The sequence below is a fragment of the Ornithodoros turicata genome, unplaced genomic scaffold (genome assembly GCF_037126465.1).
Source record: "Ornithodoros turicata isolate Travis unplaced genomic scaffold, ASM3712646v1 Chromosome25, whole genome shotgun sequence".
Classification (NCBI taxonomy): Eukaryota; Metazoa; Arthropoda; class Arachnida; order Ixodida; family Argasidae; genus Ornithodoros; species Ornithodoros turicata.
In genome coordinates, this window is record NW_026999346.1 from 380920 (window position 1) to 397957 (window position 17038).

Below are 17038 nucleotides of genomic sequence, written 5' to 3' on the forward strand. Positions count from 1 at the left end.
AGAACTTTGCAGATGTTGAATGGCCTCTGATCGAGCATTTCAAGTTGACATTTAAAGGCCCGTCGCTCGCATACGTACTGGCTGCAGTCTTCTAAAATGTGTCGGATTGCTACCGGGACACCACAAGTTGTACACAGCGCCGTGTTGCTGTGGCCCAGCCTATACCGGAGTGCAGGGGTGAATGCGACGCTGAGTCGTAAACGACGTACGAGAGAGGCAAAGAGGCGAGGGAAACCGCCTGGCATTTCAAATAATAGTGTTGGGTCAACAGCATACAGAAGCGACCACCGGGTGATGTCATGACACCATTCCTGATAGGCCCAAGGCGAAGTCAATGCGGACAAGAGGGAGCGTCTATCCCCATTCGAAAGTATAATGGGGACTGCTGATCGGCGATGGTGAGCCGCAGCAGCTGCCCGATCCGCTACTTCATTGCCTCTTATGCCAATGTGGCTAGGGACCCATTGTAGGGTCAACCGGTGGCCCCTGTCTTCTAAAACCTTGAGCGTCGTCAAGATGTTCACTACCACCGGAGCCAAGGAGCCACGGATGCCCATGTTGTCTATGCACTGCAGCGCTGCCCGCGAATCTGTGCAAACCACCCAGAGGCGGGGGTGGTGATCCAAAATAGACTTTAGGAATAACAGGATGGCATACAACTCCGCAGAGGTGGCCGAGGTGCGGTGCGATAGGCGGAACCCACGTGAAATTGATTCCTCTGGAATTACAAATGCCGCAGATGAGCCGCCAGTAGTAGAGGAACCGTCCGTATACACTGTTAGAAAAAAGACCGTAAATTTACGGAAAAGCGCCCACGGAACCAGAGCTTCTCTTTTTCATTGCTGCTCCAATTCCGTAGCGGCACATGAACCGTTGCTATCCCGTCGTCTTTTCCAGGAATGAGTAGAGCAATATCGCTGAAAATGAAATATTTTGTTCAGACCACGTCACGATTATACTAGCAGAAATATGGAAGACGATACATGTCTTCAGCGAAGCACATATTTACAGTTTTTAAACGATCCAACACTGATATCGCGATATTCGGTCGTAACTTTTTGCTGGGATGAATGTGGCAGGCTCAAGGACGCCGGCGTCTCGCCGTCAGCGAGTGCGCAGCGCGGAGCAATTCAGCATTGTCACCTGAGCCGCTAACTGGAAGCCCGCGAAATTCTTTCCTCGTAGACGCATGAGACGCTCCGTGAAGTTTTAAGTGTTTAGAAGTGCATCTAGTGTTTGGTCTTTGGCCGACTGTACCCCCGCAAAGCAAAGGTGAGTTGAAACACTGTTTCGTTGTTCCACTACTATACCAAGTCAAATAAGCACCACTTGTATGCATGGTTGAAAAAATTGTTTCGTTGCAGACGCGTTTCAGCAACGGTGTGCAACAGCAGGGGAGCTATTCTCGTCAAAGTAAGCTACCTGCTTACTTTCTTTACAAGGAGGTTATTGGTTGCCGAATAAAGAAGGCGTGAACAATGGGAATGTCATTGGGAATGGTTTTCACGCGCCGTTGGCCAATAGTCGAGCAATTTGATCGTCCAGCCTTGCTGCTGTGTCTGTGTTTAAACGATACGATCATCGCGATACCGCCCTTCCCGCCCTTAAATTGTCTCCCCGGAAACGGAAGACTACAACTTGAAACAGAAGGTTGGAGGAATGCGGAGAAAAGTGGACATGACAAGTTCACTTGCTTGATAGTAATATGTAAAAAACTTCCACGGGGTAAAAATAGGAAAACAATCTTGTGTAGCGATCGCGTTGTGAGCGAGATAGCGAACAAGTAAACAGTGGGGTGGCGCTCGTGCGTGCCCAAGATTTTGAAAAGGCGGAGTGGCGCGAAAAGATTACTATTCCCCCTACAGTTTCTTATGTCATTTCTTGTTTACGCGCAACGCCTCTGCGGCGCCATTTGTTATTAAGTGACACTGATTTCCTTGTCTTCGCCTGGCATTCGTATCTTACGTTGTCCAAAACCCCGACAACGCCCCCCCCCCCCCCTCATGTTATGAGTCGTGTGAGAAAGTAGCACGAAACGAGCACTACATTATTCTTAATTCTGTCTGTGTACGGGACAGACTCTTGCTAGTTTAATGATAGACGTCATCGCTTCAATCGTCGATATGACGAACGACTCTGCATCGGTGAGCGGTGCATTGTGGTGAAGCACGAACCACGGCAATGAGCATGGATCGTCCGATCATTCTTCCAACGAAATGCAAATATTTATGCACTATGCGCCATTTCCGCCGTCGTGGAAACGTATTTGGAGTCAAATAAAAGTCATAGTCCGAGGCATGTACGCCATTCTCATCGTTACCGCCGTCCCCGTTTAAAGTAATCACCCTCTTTTCGGTGCTTACTTTTCAGTGCAAAAAGTAAGATACTACGTCACTGCCTACGTCAAAATGACGTACATCTTAACATGATCCCGTGAGCTAGGGAACTAGGGACAGCGAGGGGACAACTTCGAAGGGCAATGTTCTTCATAGAAGCACGGTATTGGGTGTGGCGCCACTTTTTGACTGTAAAAAAGACAGCGGCGGCAGCAGCCCGGCGTCAAACATGTCACGTCAAAATTGTCAGAGCTCCGTTCATGAGGGATATTCCATAGCAACTATAATATCAGGACGTCATAATTATTCCTGCACGTTTAAACCGACGTACTATTGTTTCTCCTTTTTTCCCATACAACCTATTTAAATCCGGTACACAGCGCCACTGTAGGTCTAAGCTATGATGCTCTACACGCTGTGTATGCGCTGGGGATAAATGTCCCTAGAAATGGGCGGAGCGTTCAGGCGGAGCTTGTCGCGGTGGCTCAGCCCAACAGCTCGTGACGTGTAAAGTAAGCAGGTAGCTTACTTTGATGAGAATAGCTCCCCTGGAGAGCAGTGTCTGTGTGTGTCACTGTGTGTGGATCATGAGTAAAAACGTAAAGAGTTGCCTAACCTTCAGTTATTCAGGGGCAGGCTACTGAAATAATTTGTGTTTTGCTGTGATCTCGCACTAAAAATTGATAAATGTTGTGACTCTATTTTCCCCCTTGGAGCTGGAGTAAACAGAATTCCTCTGTTGTGGAAGGTTCACCTGAAGGTGTCCCAATCTCCAAAGTGGATATCATTCCGATATGGCCTGTTATACTTTCCATTGAAATCTGTTGCATTTGCACTATAGGAAGGCCTACTGTCTGCAAAATTGCAATCCTCTACAGTTTACAATTCATCGGAGAGGTCACATTTCACAGTCTTTCCAGACAAATGTACCTTTACTAGTCAAAGCGGTGTCAAAATTTTCACTAGTAACAGTTTCCTGCTCGCACAGCTGAAGGCTGTACATAAATGGATCCCTTTTTTGCACTCTCTTGGTAGGTGATATACGGGTGCACTTTGTTCCTGCAGAAATTTTCATCTCGTCGAGCTCTTTTCGACCATCTGCTATCACATGAAGATTTTGCAAGTGGTGTTCCTTGCACCGTAGAGGGACGTAATGCTGCTTCTAAGAACTATAGAACCAATTCCTCCAGGTGTCATCCTGACGAAATGCCAACACATTCAACACAAAAAGTATTGTCTCAAAAGTTTTGCTCTCTGACTTCTTGCAGCCAGCAGTGTGGACAGTGAGGAAGCACATATTGCACGCTGAAAACATCACCTCATTACAGATGCATCGTGCACTGTGAGTTGACAGTCCCTTCTTGTGTGCTTCGACAGTCACTATACATACATACATACATACATACTATACATACATACATACAACAGGACACTATCTTGTGGTCTCCAGAGACGAGTACAACCTGTGCTATGGGAAACTGGTACACATCTTTGTGGAAACTGGCCCGGAGGTGATGCCAATTTTTTCTTTTTCGCGTAACGCCATCAACCTTCCTACTAGACCTCATGCTATACCATCTTGAATCTCAGGTACAAGTGAATATTGTTGTGTGCGACCCTCAGAATTAATGGACAGTCATCCATATTCAGCTTATGAAGTAATAAACTCTATTGTTGTCTCCCCCAGAATATCACTGATCAACCATGATTATGGAGGTATATAGTCTGTTTAACCAAATTTTTGCCAAATATATACAATACTTCTGGTTTCGCTTACTAACTTCTAGTTTTCTGACACAGAAAGTTCCATATGAGAGGTACATACATTTCCCTATGCGTGCTACAGTGATTGCTACATATGTGTGTGGTTTTCAAAGCTTGCTCAATGCTGCTGCTTTTTCTCTTTCTTTTTTTTACTAGGCGTTTCTGAAGATCAGGAGTAGAGATCACAAAACGAAAAACTTGGTGTCAGTAACATGTCTTGAGGAGCTAATCAGAGTTGCTGTGGGTCATCGAATTTGTCAGGAAGGCGACATACAGGTATGCCACTTTTGTTATAACGTTTATAATGCTCGTATGAGCTTCAATTGCATTGTTGTTCTAAAAATCTTTGTAACACCAGTTATTTGTTTCTAGGTGTATTTAGTGGATGAGTTATCACTTCGCTGTATGGTTGCTGGTGCTGAGAAATGCCTCGATGACATTTTCATTGTTAAAAATGGACTATGGAAACAAGGTATAGTGCATACATCTCCAGATGCCACTTTGCCCTCTTGCTTGGGGCTTTAAGTGCCATTTTTTTGTTTTGCTTTCCTGTTTAGATCAGTCAACATGTGTGAGTGCACCTTCACCAATCCCACAAATGCCTCTGCTCTCACGAATTTATTACCCTTGGGAGAGCCTCAGCAAGACAGTACTTGATGCATTGGAAGCAGACAATGTTCTGCTTCCCTCTCAACAACAGGAAGTGGCACACATGGCAGCGTCATGGCCCTGCATATCCATTGAAGGTGGGAGGCACTCCTGATATTTATTCACAGGTATATTTGTTGTTTGCATGGCTTACCTGGATAGAGTACAGCAGATATAAAAAAAAAATGTTGTGACATGCATTGAAATGTTGTAGGAGAGCATATCACATACAGGTAAAATATAGCATTTTGAAACTCACGTCATGTAGTAGAGTAACAAAAAACTGGTTTGGAAGTTTAGATATTGCTCTAGCTTAGATTATCTGTCTCGCAAGAACCCTCCTTATATTATACTACATATTTACTCGGCTGGTACGATACATACTGCAGTAAATACAGCAGGCGATGTAACACATACGTATAGCAGAGGCCATATCAACTGCTAACCTTTCAGAGACATTCATATGCTTCACATATGGTGATGTCTCTGCCATGCTGAACTATGCTGATAAGCATGTTTCACGGATGAAAAAAAAATCCTATCTATGTGCTCAGAAATTTGTTGTGCCACTTGCAGTGGTGGACGTGTAGTGTTCTTCATAAACTTATTTGGAATAGCTGGTAGAGAAATGGAGTGCTTGTCCTGATCATTACACCATGTGAAACTAAGAATATTTCATGCAATTATTTTGAATACTCATAAAGAAATTTTATTAATTGGTTGTGATTTTAGGCACCTGGTTGGTATCATTGAGAACGAAGGGAGCCAGCAGGCATAAAAAAATCAAGAGGGCTACATACATAAATGCGTGAGGCAGTGAGGGCAGCAGATGAATATAGCAAGAAATGGGAACATGTAAGTTGTAAATGCTTCCTACGAGTATATTCCATTTCTTTATTCATCAAATAATTTAATTTGTTGTGGAAGTATTATGACTAAGGAGGCTCAGTAATACTTTCTTTTCTTTTCAGCTCATGTGATACATAGCGGTCAAATGTTCCGCCACCAAAGTCATGCACAAGTTATTTGTAGTCTTTCCAGTAATTTCCAAAATAAAGGGTTATTATTGAAAAGCTATCCTCTCTGGACACACAAAACATGAGAATTGAACAATTAACAATGAAACAAAATTTCTGGACATCTCGCATTGATCATAAGGACTGTAAAGGAAAACAACATGAAACCAGCTAGCATCATGGCCGACAGCATTTATCCCTGTTTTAAAGTGGAATCATCGTTTCATTACTGGACAGCGCCCAGTCATTATAATTAGTGAATTGCTGCCGTAATGAAGAGGCACATCACGAGTACAGTTTCCTATACTTACTGATATATAGCAGTACCTTGCCCAAACGGCACTTCGGTGATGATGTACTATTTACTGAGTGGTAGCCGTTGGCAGTTCACAACAGACTCAACACCGTTTTTCTCAGTTACGGGTGCATTCCTGTACATTCGCCGTCTACCATCAGAGCCGCAACGGAAGACTACGGGCACTTGGCTGGCATCAACGGATAGCAGCATTCGTTCCCGTTTTAAAACGGAATATTTTCTTACAGTGTATACGGCGGTTTGGTTTCCGTATGCAGCGTCCATCCACTCCAGAGTAGCCTGCTTGAGGACAGGAGCAGGGATTTGGCTCTTCGACCCCTTGATTCCCGGGATGTGAGACGAGATGGATGGTTTCGGCAGTGTCCATGGTGCTACTGAAGAAGCGGTTGGGGCAACAGTGAAGGCAGGTATATGGTCCGTTAGTTCTTGCGCACACTGCGCGATTTTGCTGTGGTTCCGCTTACGAAGCTTCTGTACCAGTGGGTGACGGCGATGGTGAGCGCGCAATCGCAAATAGTGGCGGAAAGTTTCTCTCTAGCGGAGGACGCCAATTGGGAGTTCCCTGGCTTCGGCTACCACCATCCTTGTCTCAGCGCAACGCGGAACGCCAAGACAGGTCCGCAAGCTGCGCGCCAAGGCGCAACGGAGCTTGTGTTCGGATGTCCGTGATAGTCCGTGCAACGCAGGAAGGCTGTAGGCTACTGAGCCACGAATAAGCGCTTTGTGGAGTGCAAGAAGGTCCCGCTCACTACATCCCCAGCGCAAGCCGGCAAAGTGACGTATCACATTTCCCCAACGTTGCGCCTTTGAAGTGAGATAATCAATGTGTCTTGCCCACGACAGGTTGCGGTCCAACACAACACCGAGGAACCTGTGGTGCCTGACCTGCCTTAAGGGGGATCCTCCGATGTGTAGTTGGAACCGGCGCATCTCTTTCCGGGTAAACGGAAGCGTAGCGCTTTTCTCAGTGAAGATGTCCATCCCAGCTTTCAGGAAGTAGGCATGTATGGCATCAAGTGAGCTCTGGAGCCGACGCTGAATTGAAGGGCGGGACTTGCCAACCGTCCAGACGCAAATGTCATCAGCATAGGTGGACAGTACGAACATTCCGTGGGGGGTGTAGCTCAGTGGTAGAGCATTCGACTGCAGATCGAGGGGTCCCCGGTTCAAACCAGGGCGCACCCTCGTAAGAAAGCTTTTGTTGTTATTGTGGACTGCGTGATCCTAAATCAAATTTCCAACGTAGTAGAGCATATAACAGAAGCACCCTTTGCGTTATGATATAGGAGAGATGGCGTACCGAAGTGCGCATACCGTCGTAGCCAGTCGTGAAAGAAAAAAGAAAGAAAGAAACGAAAAGAACAGTATGTGGGGGGTGTAGCTAAGTGGTAGAGCATTCGACTGCAGATCGAGAGGTCTCCGGTTCAAACGCGGGCGCCCCCTCGTAACAAAGCTTTTGTTGTTATTGTGGAGTGCGTCATCGTAAATCAAATTTGCAACGTAGTAGAGCATATAACGGAAGCACCCTTTGCGTTATGATATAGGGGAGATGGCGTACCGAAGTGCGCATACTGTCGTAGCCAGTCGTGCAAGAATAAAGGAAGAAACGAAAAGAACAATATGTGGGGGGTGTAGCTCAGTGGTAGAGCATTCGACTGCAGATCGAGAGGCCCCCGCTTCAAACCCGGCGCCCCCTCGTAAGAAAGCTTTTGGTGTTTTTGTGGAGTGCGTCATCCTAAATCAAATTTGCAACGTAGTAGAGCATATAACACAAGCACCCTTTGCGTTATGATATAGGGGAGATCGCGTACCGAAGTGCGCATACTGTCGTATGCTTTGTGTAGAAAGGGTGCGGGTAATGTCGAAATGGGCTCGCCGTCATGGGCGTCCCCAGGACTTTTTCCAAGGCAGGCAAAGTGCTTTCGGGTGGAGTGGGGGCGAAGTGTGCAACCCCCTCATCTCTTTTCCTGTAGAGGAACGCTGCAGACTGTGCAGGTGTTCGGAGGTGCATATTAGAATCACGACGACCTACGAACAGAGTTGTGCCTAACTCGTTACAAGTAACTCGTTACTTGGTAAGGGTTACTTTTTTGGTAACGAAGTAACGATTCTGTTACTTTTTTAAAAATGGTAATAGTAACGGAATCAGTTACAAAAATTGGTAACTTGTTACTGGCGTTACTCGTTCCTTTTCTTCAGCGAGGGGGAGCACATTTCGGCACTCCGTTTGGCACAACGCGTGCAGATTTGACCTGCGTGACCCACGACCACGTATTATTGCAGTCCCTCTCTGGATGTGTTGTTGTCTTTTCTCTTGTTTCCGTAATCTCCGATCATCACTCCTTCCCAAGAATTGTGCTATCGCTACAAAAAACGCGTCTCGACCTCTAGCCTTTTCTTGTCTTTGCTAAGCTTCTGAGCGCCCTAATTATGACGCAGCCCCTCGTCTGTTTTGGGAAACCGTTGGTGATTGGTGGCACGAAAACCGTTTTTGTGTGTGTGTGTGTGTGTGTGTTTTCAGATTCTCCGATCACCCCCACTTCGGAAAAAGGGAGAAGGTCCAGGGAAACTGATATACAGGGTGTCCCAGAAAACGTGTCATTGAATTATAATAAAAAAACTACGCCACCTAGAATCATGCGGTCAACAGCATTTGTTCTTATTAGGTTTTTGCCACCTCGTAGTGTGAATGTCATGTACTCCAAGTTTAGTTATGTAAATATTTGCGAACTGAACTCGGAAATTTGCCAAGTAAAGGTCACTTTTTTACCACACCAATATGAAGAGCGTGCCGAATTCACTCAAATTCATGATAATTCACAGTGATATTCACGAGCTATCCCATCGGAAAAAATAGCCGAATATCATGCTTTTCGGAGCACCGGACCATAGCGCTCGATGACTTTTTGAGCGCAATCGCTCTCAGTGCGACGAAAGGAGGTTCCGAAGCCAGCCCACAGAGTGATAGTAGCAAAAGTAACAGTTCCTAAAATTGGGAGAGGGAAAGCATTATCCCAGCGAAAGTCCGTGACGTGATAAGCCGTGCCTGTTTTATCTCTTTCTGCGATGTCGGGGAGGGCTGGGTTTCCAACCTCCTTTCGTCGGACTGACAAAGATTGCGCTGAAAAATTCATCGTGCGCTATTCTGCGCGACCTCCGTAGAGCATGATATTCGGCTATTTTTTCCGGTGGGACAGCTCCTGAATATCCCTGCCAATTATCATTAATTTGACTAAATTAGACACGCTCTTCTCATTGGTGGGGTAAAAAAGTGACCTTTACTAGGCAAATTTCCGACTTAAGCTCGCAAAAATTTACATAATTAAACTTACGTTACACGACATTCACATGAGGAGGTGGCAAAAACCCAGTAAGAACAAATGCCATTGACCGCATGACTCTAGGTGGTGTAGTTTTTTTATTATAATTCAATGACACGTTTTCTCGGACACCCTGTAGACTCATGGTAAGGGACCGAGAGACACGGAACACGAAGGACGACAAATTTCGAGTATCAGCTTTTTCTGAAGTGTAATTCCTCATTAATAAAGAGTTGAAGGCAAGTGATGGCATGTTTGTTGGCTCCTTTAAACATGCGGCGGTAACGTAAAAGTAACTCGTTACCAGTGAATAACGGGAACTCGTTACTTTTGTATGTTGGTAACGAGTAACGTATTTAGTTACTTTTTTTCTGAAGTAACGGGCAACGGTATTTAGTTCCTTTTTTTTTTGGTAACGGGCACAAGTCTGTCTACGAATAAAGAGTGGACAATTTTCACAAGCGACCTTGAAGCGCCGGGGGCCGCGGCCCCCTCCTTCCCCCCTCTCGGTACGCCCATGGTCCGCGTGGTTGGAATCACACGAGTGGGCACCGTCAGCCACGTCAACATAGCCAGGCACGTCAGCATAGCCAGAAAGGAACGAAGTGTGAAAGGTTAGAGGTCAGGTAAGTAGTGGATGAATGAGGCCGATGTGCACTGTGGATGGGGGTAGGATGTTTCCTCAAACAGCTGAGGCCAGGGTTGCAAAAAAAAAAAGAAACATGGTTTAAAAAATCAAATAAATCTTTATAATTTGATTTAAATCGGATACTGTATACTTGTACAGTGTACATACGGTCATTTGAATAATTGTCTCAATACATGGACTCATTAGTTGTTAAGGCAAAATTTATTATGAACGTAATACACAAGCTGTGCTCAACACACACTAATTCGATGGCAACACTAAAGGACTATATACGGCACGCAAAAACACAGGCACTATACAGCGCTCGTCCCGTCTACATCTACTCTGTGGCCGTCTGTTCTTAGCGTTAGCTTCCGTAATGCAACTATTAGTTTGACCTAGCTTGTTCTTTGTTGAACTTCTTGGTCATCTTGGGCTTCCATTTGTTCCGTTTTTCTACTTTCTCTGACATTCTTATGTTCTGGAGTAGGCTGTTCCGGCTTAGTCGGGACTCAAATCTCCATATTTTTTCGATGCGATAACATTTCTTTAACGCACTTTTTGGGCCTCGGCGAAACCTAGCGTTAGAGGAGAGGGGCTCTTTCACTCTCGCGATGGAAACATTTCACGAGTTAAGCAACCCAAGGAAATGGTGCTGATGCCAGGAATCGGACCTGGGTGTTCTGACTTACGGTCAGATACACCACCGGCTACACCACGACAGCACACTTTTCGCGAGCCAGAGTGCCTGAAGTACATGGGGGACGGACAACCAATCACGCTATTCCCATTCACTCTTACATATTTCTCGGCCACCCACTCACTCAGCCAGTCAGACGCGAGGGGGACATATAAGAGATAATGGAAATAGTTTGATTGGTTATCCGTCCCACTTGCACTTGAGGAACTCTACTTCAAGGAAAGTATGTTCGCGTGGTGTAACGTTAGCATCTAACCAGAAGTCAGAAGACATTTTCCTTGCTTAATTCGTCAATTTGTGGGCGTTCGAAGCTTAGGGTAACGTGGGGCAAGACGAAACACCGGCGAGACGCGACATTTTTTGCTCGACGCCGCCTCTCAGAGACGCGTTGCTCCCTGCGCTTGAAACTTTACTCATAGGTGGATCTGTATGTCCACTTTCTTGCACGTGAGAATTGTCCGGATTGGAGCATGCGTTGAAGAGAAAAAAAATCGGTTCAGTTCAGGTACACTTGAGGTTCATGTTCTGAGGAGTAAATCGCGAGTTGAGCAGATAAGAAGGTCGAACGATAAGGCTTCGGAGAACATGAAAATATAAGTCAATCACGTAATCATTGAAGTCGTTGTTGACCTTTGATTTGACGGCTTCCTCTATCGTACCCTTTCCGTAGAGCGCATGCCGATCTGCTAAAACCGAAAGTGTGCTTCTTTTCCATCCCAAATGGAGTTGTCCTTCGTATGGCTGGAATCCTAGTAATGCTCATTTCATACCCGTTTGGCAGAGTGAACTATTTTTTATTTATTTTTCAATTCATGAATGAATCTAAAAAGTATTTAAGTTAGATACTAAATGCTGACATTTTAAAAATATTTCAAAATAATCCTAGCACTATACCAATATATTTCCAAAAGTATTTGAGATCGAGGAGCTTTAGCGGAGTATTTAGTAAATTATGTGCAAGACTGGCGTGAAGTGCAGCATTGGCCGTAATCGTTTTCGTTACGATGTCTAGTCATGTCTGATTGATGGTCTGGTCTGGATGCAGTGTGGATGCTGGGTGAGTGTAGGCGGCAACATTGTAACAACGAATTATTAGTCTGAGTGTTGCTGGAATTATTACTAACCAACCATGAGTGCCCGCTGACACGTTCTGGAGCTCATTTCTGAATTTTGAAAGATTTATTTCTCAGGAGAAATTTTTCGATTTAAATCACGCCGAATATCAGTCATTTAAATCGGAATGATTTAAATCACGCCACCCTGGCTGAGACCGTCTAATAGCACAGGAGTCCATCGACGAGTCACCCTAGAGTTTTTGTTCGTGTGACGCACCGCAATCATTTAGAAAACCAGAAAAAACGTGTTCGCAAGGAAAGCTTAAATTGCTTGTTCCTCGTCCGAAGACATATTTGCAACATGCCGCTTCCGTGTCGACATCCGTGGATGATTCGCCATCAGAACGCCTTCACGCTCCCATTATTTTTAGACTGTGCATTTCGCTGTTTCCAGCAGATATAACGTGGTGGTACTAGAGAGTTATTTTCGTTTGCGATTCAGAGGACGAGTGTACTGTGATTAGAGTCCAGAAAACAATTGCGTTTCCCGAGAATACGCTCTATATCTATGTACTATGATTAGAAGCGAAGTGTTTTACACTGAGCACGGTAGAGGTCAAGAGCTGCAGTTGCTACTGAGGCCTTGCCTTGGGGTTGATACGTTTATTTGTGCGCCGTAGTCAATATATATACAGGTTGAAGTCTAACGCCGTGAGAATACTTGGCAGACTCTCAATTAATTTCCACCGGCTGTCCTTCAAAACTACAACATTATTTTAATTATGGTGATGGGGGAGTCTCATCGTCAGGGACGATTCTCTACCCCATTGCTGGAGGTAATGTGCTGTAATAGAATAATGAGCCGTCTCATAGTAAGTACTACGTAAGTACTACGGTGTCCAAGAAGTTTTAAAGTGCTTTTAGGGCAGAGCGTTGGTGGGCTGGATTTGGTCATGGACCAAAAAATTTTAACATAGTTAGAGGGCGAAAGCCAAGCTGACTTAGAGACACTAAAAGTGTGGAGCTGAAATGTTGGCAGTGCGAGCAATGGAGAAGGGTATGATATAGATCTTCCAGATTACCGCAATGCTGGCATCTTGGACAGTCAACTTGTCACAAGCAGTAACGCCACTGAGCTGTGAAAGCCACATTGAATCGCGCATCCATCCGATGAATTAATGCAGCGCCTTAACAAGAGGTGTTTCGTGGCGTCCCAAAAGTGAGAGTTCACTCAAGCAGAACTCTCAACTCTCTCAAGCAGAAAAGGGGGAGGGGGGGACGAGCAGAATATCAGTAGTCCATTGGCGGGAAGCCAGGTGTGCCAGCAGACGTCGAAGAATGGTCTTCCAAAATACTTTCACACGCCCATACCACAACACGTAACATGTAGCACCAATATTGACAACAGCATGGTTACGAATATAGCTTGGAGATAGCGTGGTGACGATAGATGATGACGGTACAACTACAATGTGGTTTCTCAACGCTGGGATGCACCACGCTGTCCCACTACAAGTAAGGCACTGGACGTGTGATATAAAAATGAATTGAATTCGTTAAGTAGATGACAGCACACTTCATGGATTACAGGATGGCAGTGCAGCATAGAATAAGAAGACCGCGTGAAGAAATAAAACACAGAAAGGCGCACCGAGGGCCGTTGAAAAACACAAGCAACACAAAAGCGCCTAGAGCACGCCGGGGTCGTTTGGAACTACATAGACATTAAGAATACCCCGACGCGTTTGTAATGGAAGTGACAATCCGACAAAGGCCCACATTGGAAGCCAAGTTGATTCCAGTTGACACTATTGAAATGAGCAAGAAGCTCCCCGTGCCGTAGGGCTCACGTTCTCTGAGGGCGCTGACACTAAATACGTGAAGTTTCTATTTCGAATTCAATCAATACAGGGACGTAGGGACGCGTTGAAGCAGCGAATGGGGTCAACCTAATATGAACTATAGGCCTACACATTCATTATTTTACCTGACGAGCCATGACCATTTTTTTTATTCCTTTGTAGACGAAATAAATATATGGGCGCCAGCTGATTGATTTGGTGTAAAAAAAAACACCTACTGTTTTAACATTGAATTTTTAGTCACTTTACCTTTGTCGTTTTATCTTTTTTTATGTATTACACATATTTGATACTACATTTATTTATTACACTGAGCTTTCCACCGGTTTCCTCATGGCTGTGTGCTTGGTAGATTTATGCACCCACATGTTGTGGTGTACCTCCCATCGGGGTTTCCTACTCTCAGATTTGACTAATTGAACAGTACCGTTAATTGTACTTAACAGTAAGAGCGGAGCTCAACATTTCTGGTCCACCCCCATTCATACGATTATTATTTTTCGTCTATTGTGGTGGCTTGGGTAAGCACTGAAGCAATCAAACTACAAATTCGTGGCTCCTTCCTGAGTAACTCATCAAAGCGCGTTTACAGCAGTTAGTCTCACTTCACAAGAAGTGTATTGCACACCCAGCAACAATATAAACGGAGTTCAATTTAGTGCGGCGAACAGCAATGCAACGCGGCTGCAACACGAGTAGTGCAACAGACCTCATGAACAAGACTAGCCGGTATCAGTGCACCTGCTGACCAGGTCATAGACAACAATGGGAATGACACTTGTCCCGGTACAGCTCTACAGTGCTTATTGTTGCATTTACGTTGCAGTCAGCATTCCGCTGTCTACGCCAATGCCCTTTTATCAACGTCTTGTCTCATTATGAATTGTTTTGTCGTACTGATAGGCAGGACGTAAATATAATGTGTAGCTTGCGCTTTTCCACTGTCATTGCAGCGGGATTTTACAGCAGCTGACGCAATGGTAGCGACCTTACACGGGAACTGCTCGAGCGGAGCACGGGGACACTGCGCTGCCCACAAGCACCGAATGCACGTCAACGGAGACTGTGTAAGCTGCGTACATCAGTATTAACGAAAACAAGAAAAACAAAAGATATACGAAATAACGTTCCAAACGTGTTTCTTAACGTATGCACACGAAGTAGCTCCATACCTTAGCCTCATCGCACTACATCACATGTGACCAACTGCATAAGCTGCTAACACCGACAATTACGACACCCCCTTATATGTGTAGTCTCTCATTTGCTCTGTGGTCTGTTATACGCATGTGCGTGTGTGTCTAATGTTTTTCATCGCCATCCCACTCATACATTAAGCCACGCGCACTGACGTATGACGTTGCAATTGCAGCGATGGAACACCTCATCCAATCGTCATTCATGTAGTAATAATTGTTGTTGTTCCTCCACACCTTCTTTGCTCAACTTGTTTGTTTATTTATTTTTTCTCCACTCATAGCACTTTATTCTTTTTCGTGTGCGTGAGCTACGACAGTGACGCAAGTCAATATTATAAAAGCGATGTTTAATTCACAATCTGGCCTCATCTTTCAGCATCCTGCAAAACGCAATTAAACGCGATGTATTTACATTGCCCTCTTTCCACTGTGATCTTCGTGCGCCCGCTGTTGTTATGGTCCCACAGTAACTTCTTTTCGTTCCTCCTCTCTCTTTTTCACTCTATAATTGCTGCGGACGCACCTACACAGCTGTCGCCCTTAGTGCATTTGTATGAAGCTATCGTTTCCAAATCAAAAATAAAAATACAAATAAAGAAAACTTTGAACCATAGGGTGGCCAAACGTGTCGTCTCGTCGCATCCAAAGATGATAGTTTTAAGACTGTAGAACCCACCGTTCCGTCTTTTATTTTCTTTATTATTGGTGTTTTAGTATGTTTTCGAGAACGCGAATAGTTTCGCAATCCGAATGAAGTGAGACCAACGGGACCAATAGCAAGGCGGTGAGGGGGGGGGGGGATATGTTTATTATAAAAAGCGGAGGGAAATGTTAGCCTGCGCTACGGCGGCTTGCTATTCCCAGCTAGCAAAGAAAGAAAAAAAACGAAAGAAAAGGGAAAGAAAAACAAACAAAATGGGGAAAAAGAAAGGATAACAAATACAAAAATGATCACAGTTCACCCAGAAGGCCACAGATCTGCAGGCACTGAACAAGTGCCTTTGTCACCTGACTATGCTGTGTGGGGCCTTGCCGCGTAGGTAGGGAAAAGTCCGAAATCCTGAGGCGAGCGATGCGCGACCGTAGGATAAGACGATGTTGCGGTAACGGGGGCGGTGGAGCAGCAGGTGGGGAACGTCTCCTTCAACATGACAGGTGGGGCAGTTGGGTGACGGAAGATGGTCCATCTTAAAGAGGAGCAGTGGAATCCGCACCACATTCAGTCGAAGCGTGTGGAGCAAGGACTCTGCCTCCCTGGGGTAGCGGCCTACCAGTGTGGGGGTCATCGTAGGGTCAATCGAGCGCAGAAAAGAGTTCGTCCTGACAGCGTCTTTGAAAAAGGCCTGAGAGCTACTCATCCAGTATCGGCGAATGGCTGCCGGCAGACAGACGGGGTAAGCAGGACAGAAGTGACAGACCCAGCTGCACGAGCACACCTGGCCGCAGAACCGGCGAGGGCATTCCCCGATATACCAACATGGCCCGGAATCCACTGGAACCACACACTGTGGCGTAGAGACGACAGTATGGAGTGCAGACAAAAGATCTCTGCGTAGATGTCGTTGATAACTTTGGGCGAATACGATGCCAGGGCCTCCAAGGCTGACTTAATATCCGTAAGAATAGCCCACGTTCTTGATGTCGACGACGAGATGTATCGCAGAGCGTATAATATAGCACAGGCTTCTGCTTCAGTTGGTGACAGCGCCAAGACCGAGATCTAAAAAATAACGTATATTCCTCATACGGGTAGCCAATGAGCCTATCTTATCCGGAGGCAGCTTATACCACGCTCAACTCATGCTGCGTAACTTTTACTAGGGGGGATCCAAAAGTTTTGCAGCTAAAATATAAACAGAGGTGCCTCAGCCTATCTTTTAATGTGATTCATTATCTTATCCTTTGAAAGAACACTAAGTAAAAACGGGAGTCGCGAGGCGTCAAATGCGCTCTTTATCCCTTCCTTCTGGGACAAAATTCTAGGACGAATAAAAATAAACACCCTGCAGAATACTTGTTGGGCTTCAGACAGCCACATACCTGTGAAAGTCCGTACAAGAACACCGTCTGAATGTAATCTGGAAAACATCCAGACATAGTTCCAAAATGTAACATGTTTATTAATGCAGCTGGTCCTTTAGATCCGCAGACAGGGTGGATGTCCTCTAATGACTGCTGCATCTCTCTCTCACTG

The 17038-nt window shown here is 45.3% G+C and overlaps 1 long non-coding RNA gene and 3 other non-coding genes across 6 annotated transcripts; all 4 read left to right on the forward strand.

Annotated features, from left to right (window-relative positions):
- The first annotated feature begins 3492 nt into the window (after positions 1-3492).
- LOC135373469 (uncharacterized) lies at positions 3493-5586 on the forward strand. 3 transcript variants are annotated; one of them, XR_010416473.1, is made up of 6 exons: positions 3493-3678; positions 3765-3847; positions 4257-4376; positions 4473-4572; positions 4658-4876; positions 5481-5586. It is a non-coding gene; the product is annotated as an uncharacterized LOC135373469 (long non-coding RNA). The 3 variants fall into 3 exon arrangements; XR_010416471.1 differs by having other exon boundaries at positions 4658-4846; XR_010416472.1 differs by lacking the exons at positions 3493-3678; positions 3765-3847 and adding an exon at positions 4100-4153 and having other exon boundaries at positions 4658-4846.
- Positions 5587-7193: 1607 nt separating this feature from the next.
- Positions 7194-7267, forward strand: Trnac-gca (transfer RNA cysteine (anticodon GCA)). The gene has a single exon. It is a non-coding gene; the product is annotated as a tRNA-Cys (tRNA).
- A 184-nt stretch (positions 7268-7451) lies between these two features.
- Positions 7452-7523, forward strand: Trnac-gca (transfer RNA cysteine (anticodon GCA)). Its single transcript has one exon. It is a non-coding gene; the product is annotated as a tRNA-Cys (tRNA).
- Positions 7524-7704: 181 nt separating this feature from the next.
- Trnac-gca (transfer RNA cysteine (anticodon GCA)) lies at positions 7705-7778 on the forward strand. The gene has a single exon. It is a non-coding gene; the product is annotated as a tRNA-Cys (tRNA).
- The last annotated feature ends 9260 nt before the right edge of the window (positions 7779-17038 follow it).